Raw genomic sequence first — 6245 nt, 5'->3', positions numbered from 1 at the left:
TTTGTGAGCAGGGCAGTTCCTCCAGCAAGAAAGGGAGCTTGCTCCCTGTTCATGTTTGGAGTATTTGCACTTTAGAATATTACTTGTTCTGTAATTTTATTTCTTCCCATTATATCTTCAGTTTTGTTTAAAGTTTCTGGCACAAGAGTACCTGATATAGTGGGGGAGAGACCCAGTGGTCTCAGATCTTTTTCCTATCAGGGGATTGGTATTTTTTGTAGGGTTTTTTGCTGGCTGCAATCAGTTATCTGTCCTGTCCTGTTCTATCTAGTAAGTTGGGCCTCACCTTTGCTGATCTATATTTTCTATCTGTGTATTGTGTTTTCTTACATCACTGTCGTTTACATGTTAGGGGCTTGCTATTCCTTTGGGGACTGCTCTGAGGCAAGTTAGGATTCCTCATTTCTATCTTTGAGGTTTAGCTAGTTTCTCCAGCAGTGACGAGGTGTCTAGGTGTGTTAGGAACATCCCACTGCTACATCTTGTGTTGTCTGATAGATAGGGGATTGCGGTCAGCTTAGTTTACAATTACTCTTGTGGTTTTGTTTTTTCTTGATTAATTTTTCGTGATTGTCCATAGTTACCAGATCATAAAACCAGGGCCTCCCTGATCCACTGGAACTGGGGACACAGGGTCAGGGCGTAGCAACCACCAGGGGGAGTCAGGAGCACACAGAGGGAAGAGCAGGTTGACCTAGAGAGAGGAGTGAACTAGCCAGTGGCAGCAGCTGGGGGCAACAGCTCAGAACACACAACACAACTACAATGAGGAGAACAGCTTCAGACACAGAGCAGAGCGGACGTGCCGCAAGCAGCTCTGTGGGCCAGGGCGTTCAACACGGTCACTGTAGAGAAGCAGGCGGCTGCTTCCACAGGATCGGCGCTGTTGAGATACAGAATCCTAGGGCAGATACAAGTCACGTTATCTACCAACTCTGCAAAGGTCACGGGGAACAGCTAGAACAGTCACCGGACCCGTCCCAATGAGTCTGCAGCAAATAGCATATAGGATCCGGGGTTGAGGACTGGCCCCACAACGGAACCGCGCTATCAGCATACAGAATGGGACACTGTACTGACACTGGGTCCCTCAAGTGCTTCACGCCACGGGGGTCCGATACTTAGCGCATCAAAGGAGGAAAGGGCTCACAGGCTGACACACACACCAGACTTGACCTTTCATGGATCCGGGATCGTCTGGAGCCCATCGTGGCGGAGACCGGTACTCTGGGGCAGTGCCTGAAATACTTGTGAATAAAAAGACCTGGAACTGCAGCCCCTGTCTTTGCCTCTCCTTTACCGGCGCCGGCGCCCAGCGCTGCGGCGCCAACGAAGACTACCATCACCCCCACCAATCTCCCGGGGTAATCCCGCTCCACCCGTGGGGAGCGACACCATCCCGGCTCGACCCAACATCTGCCCCGGTGAGAGACCCTGCAGCGACGGCCCCATCCCTGGCCGCATACCACAGGTGGCGTCATGATCATCTAATACAGGGGTGGGCAATTCATTTTTCCATGGGGCCGCATAAGAAATTGGGATGGTTTTAGAGGGCCGGACTAATATAATTAACTCAGTTTTACCCAATACTGTATATAGTATATACACTAACCCTTCATAAACAAACAGTAAGTTAAGCAATACAAAGATTCAATGAAAATATGGAGGACCTAATTACATCATTATTTAATGAGATGATGAACTTTAATGAACTTGTGATTGTTCACTTTAGAAAATTGTCAACTTTAGGCCGGTTTCATTCGTCCATGTTTCAGGTACGTGTGACATCTGTTTTTAATACGGATGCCACACGTACCCATGTTGTTATTTGCTGTTACTTACACGGCCGTGTTTTCACACGGACCGTGTAACCCCTCATGGCCCCACACATACACACGCAGACATGTCTGTTTTTTCACCGGTAGCACAGGTGTCACACGGATCGCACACTGATGTGATCCGTGTGACATCAGTGTGACACTTACCGCAGAAAACACGGGTCTTTTTAATAAAAAGATTTTCTATATTTACCTCTCTCCAGCGATGCTGTTTCCGGCTCTGCTGCATCCTGCTCCTGACCCCCCGCTCATTATACTCACTGAATATTCAGTCCACAGAGGAGCTGGAAGCAGCAACCTCGCGCAGACTTCAGTGCCGGGAAACGCATCGCTGGGTGAGTATACAGCAGAGTGTGTGTTCAGTGTATACATGCATGTGCGCTATACGTGTATATGTGCTCGGTGTATCCATGTGTGTCTGCTTTGTGTGTATACATATATGTATATATGTGCTCGGTGTGTGTGTGTGTGTGTGTGTGTGTGTGTGTGGTGAGAACCTGGAAGCCGGAGCATCGCGGGGACAACATCGGGGACTCATTACAGTTCCCAGTTAACTCTGATGAACCCATGAAGCTGTAGCGCGGGTGTCGCAGGGGGGTCATCAGAGTTCATTGATAACTCCGATGACCTCCTGGATGTCACTGTGCTTGCAGAATACTCACCTGTCCCCGCAGTAATGTCCTCAGCGATGCTGTGCCCGGCGCTGTCACCGCGATGCTCCGGCTTCCAGGTCCTGAGTGCGATGAATAATCGATGAATGAGCGGGGGTCATGAGCGTGAGGGCAGCAGAGCCGAAGAAAGCAGATAAATATGGAAAATCTTTTTTTATTTCACAGACTCATGTTTTCTCCGATACCTGTCACACGTATGCAAACAGGTACCGGAGAAACGCAATCAGGCCCTGTAATGGCGGCACGCCGCTGCAGGGCGCGGGGTGGGAGCGCGTGGTAGCCGATGTAACTCCAGTACCATTCGCAGTTACGGGCTTTTCTCTGCGCTGATTCTAGGTACCAGACCCGCCCTAGTTATGTTTGAGCTCCACACGGAGCCAATGTCGGGAGCTCCACAATCAAGTGTCTGCTAGTCTGCAGTGTCTGCAAGTGTCTCAGCAGCAGGGGCGGACACTGACAGCTTGGGGCCCCTTTTCAAGAAATTGTATCTGGACCCCCCCTTCTATGGCGACAAGGCTGCATATTATATATATATATACAGCTGAGTGGAGGATACCGGGCACCACCGATCCCTGTATGGCTGACAAAGCTGTGCTTTCAGGCAGGTGGAGACCTGGGTGCGTGTCCCAAAGCAAAGGCGATACAAGATCCACAATGAAGAGATGAAAGGTCGCACTCCAAAGGTCGAATAAAATATTTTTCTTTTTATTCCACGATCACATCAGGGGTACAGGTAGTGAGGGAGGATGAGGGTGTGCCACGTCGGACGACGGCAGCCGTTTCGCAAGTGAACTTGCTTCTACGGGTCCAGTGCATGCAAAGGTGCTGCATCCACCCTTAAATAACAGGTGAATTGGGTGCAGCATCCTTGCGTGAGTAAAGTGCAAATTAAAAACATATACCAGCTGTACATATATCAAATTCACATAGAAACTTATTACATATCAAATTCCGAAATGGATTATAAATAATCGTAACATACATGGGTATAGTTAGAGAAAAAAAATTAAATATAATGTTCATTATAGTCTAACCAAGGACATCTCAGAAAACACTATAAAAAACAGGCTTATAGGAAAAAACCAGCATTATAGGAACACTGACAAGTCATTTTTGTCGTTCAGGCCAAGGGGACCGAGAGCATTTAAGTCTGTAATCAATCTCGATTCCTTTCTAAGTAAAGAACGGTGCATATCACCTCCTGTGGGACAGGGATTGATTTTTATTACGCCTGCAAATTTTAAAAGGCGTGGATTACCACTATGATGTTCCTGCATATGGGCAATTAAACGTGGAGAACCTATCCCGGAGGTTATAGACTTAAAATGCTCCCTAAATCGAACATATAAAGGCCGAATTGTTTTACCTATATAATATTTTTGACAGGGGCAAAAAATAACATATACCAGATAATTAGACTTACATGTGATAAGATCTTTTATTTTGAATAGCTCAGTACCAATTTTTAAAGTGTCTCCTGTACAGTGATATTCACAAAAGGGGCAGCCGCCGCATCTATAGTTTCCTTTGATTTTATTTCGATCTAGCCACGTACCTAGTTTGGGTGTAGTAATACGATTATCTACCAGAATATCTCCTATGTTTTTGCATCGCCTATATGAAATAAGAGGGCCCTCGTTTGTCATTTCACAGAGATCCTTATCTTTATTAATTAGATGCCAGTGTTTTTTGATGCTTGATTTTATTGCATCATACATGGAATTAAATTTAAAATTAAAAACGCATCTATTTGAACTTTCGATTTTTGTTTTTTTCGAAATGGCATTTACGTTTTTGTTCTTATTCTCACTTTTATTTTTGTATTCTTTATTTTTATTTTTATTTTTATCATTTGGATCATAATTTAGGGATTTTTCGAGGGCAGAATTGATAACTGATATGGGATATCCTCGTTCTAATAGACGTTTTTTCAAGTCTGATGCTTGATGCAGAAAGGTTTCAGGATTATTATGTACTCTTTTTAGCCGCAAAAATTGTCCGTATGGAAGGGCTTTCTTTGTATGGGAGGGGTGCGCACTATTAAAATGAAGCAGAGTATTCACTGCAGTTGGTTTTCTATATACTTGTCTGTCAATAATACCATCCGATATATTGAGTGTGACATCCAAAAAGTCTAATTTTTGGTCACCAAAAGTATGTGTAAAGTACATGTTGTAGGAATTGTTATTATTTAGATATAACACAAAATTTTCAAAATCCTGCGCAGAACCATCCCATACAAAGAAGCCATCGTCCATGTATCTGGCATATTTTTTTATATGTTTCAGATATGGATTTTTAGGACTATAAATAAAGTCTTCCTCAAATGCTGCCAAAAAGAGATTTGCAAAAGTACATGCGGCGGGGGTACCCATCGCGGTACCCCCGCATTGCAAGTACCACTGATTGTCAAATTTAAATGCGTTGTGATGCAAAATAAAACTTAAGGCTTCTGTGATGAAGTCTACTAAGATTGGATTCTGATCAAAATTCAGCAAGACTCTCTTAATGGTCTGTACACCCTGATCCTGTGGGATACGGGTGTACAGACTCTCAATATCCAAAGCGGCAAGAGAGAAACCTTTCTGCCATTGAAAATTGTCAAGCATTTTAATTAGATCTCCTGTATCTTTTAAGAACGAGGGAATGCGGGTCAATAATGGTTTAAGTAGCCATTCTAGGTAGTGAGATAAAGGTTCTGTCACTGAACCTATTCCTGCCACAATGGGGCGGCCAGGGGGGGAGACACTGTTCTTGTGAATCTTTGGCAGATAATACCAATGAGGTTTTTTCGGATAAAGAGGGAGTAATTTTTCAGCAGTTTTTTTAGAAATAGTACCTAAACTTACATATTTATGTAGAAGGCTTCTGAGTTTTTTAACAAAAGACCCAGTGGGATCACTAGATAATTTCTGATATACTCTTATATCCTGAAGTTGCCTATTGGCTTCTTGCAAATAGGCTTCTTTTGTTAATAGAACAGTGGCGCCCCCCTTGTCCGCCCTGCGGATAATAATATTTTTTTGTGACTGCAGGATTTTTAGTGCCGCGGTTTCCCCCTGAGGGAGGTTCTGAGGAGGAGAGGGGTATTTTAGAGCTTGTATATCTTTTATTACCAGCTCCTGAAATAAGTCTATGCTGTTCCCAGGGGTTAGTGGGGGGCAAAAGGTAGATTTTATCCCTTTATTGAAAAATGAAGAACTAGATGTAGGATTTATTTGGGTATTTACAACACCTGAAGAATCGAATTCAATGTGACTGGGGTCCGCTAAACTTAAAAGAACAGACGCATCTTTTTCAATAGCAGTGTATTCATTATTTGTACCAAAGAAGCCAAGTGGACCTATTTCACATTGTAAATCGGTTGCTTCAGAAGTGGGTAAACTTTTCTTTTGACTATAAAATTTCTTTAAATGCAGTTTTCTACAGCCCTTAAATAAATCAATATGAAAATCAGTCAAATCAAATGATTCTGGTATACAATAGTTTAAGCCCTTTTCCAACACAGATGACATATCAGGTGTTAATACCAACGAAGTAAGATTATATACTTTACGCAAACAAGGCATGATGTTATTCGCTGAACAGGAAAGATTATTTTCTGTACTTATTACAGGGAATGTCTCTGACACTACAGCCTCACGTTCAAGGCATGGAGATGTTAGTCCCTCCAGGAGACGCTCTTGCGCTTCCCTGGTGTCGGTTTTGTTCCTGCGTCTTCTTCTGCCTCCTCTCC

Source organism: Anomaloglossus baeobatrachus, chromosome 8 (genome assembly GCF_048569485.1).
Source record: "Anomaloglossus baeobatrachus isolate aAnoBae1 chromosome 8, aAnoBae1.hap1, whole genome shotgun sequence".
In the NCBI taxonomy this organism is placed as follows: Eukaryota; Metazoa; Chordata; class Amphibia; order Anura; family Aromobatidae; genus Anomaloglossus; species Anomaloglossus baeobatrachus.
Note: the sequence above shows the minus strand (reverse complement) of the source record.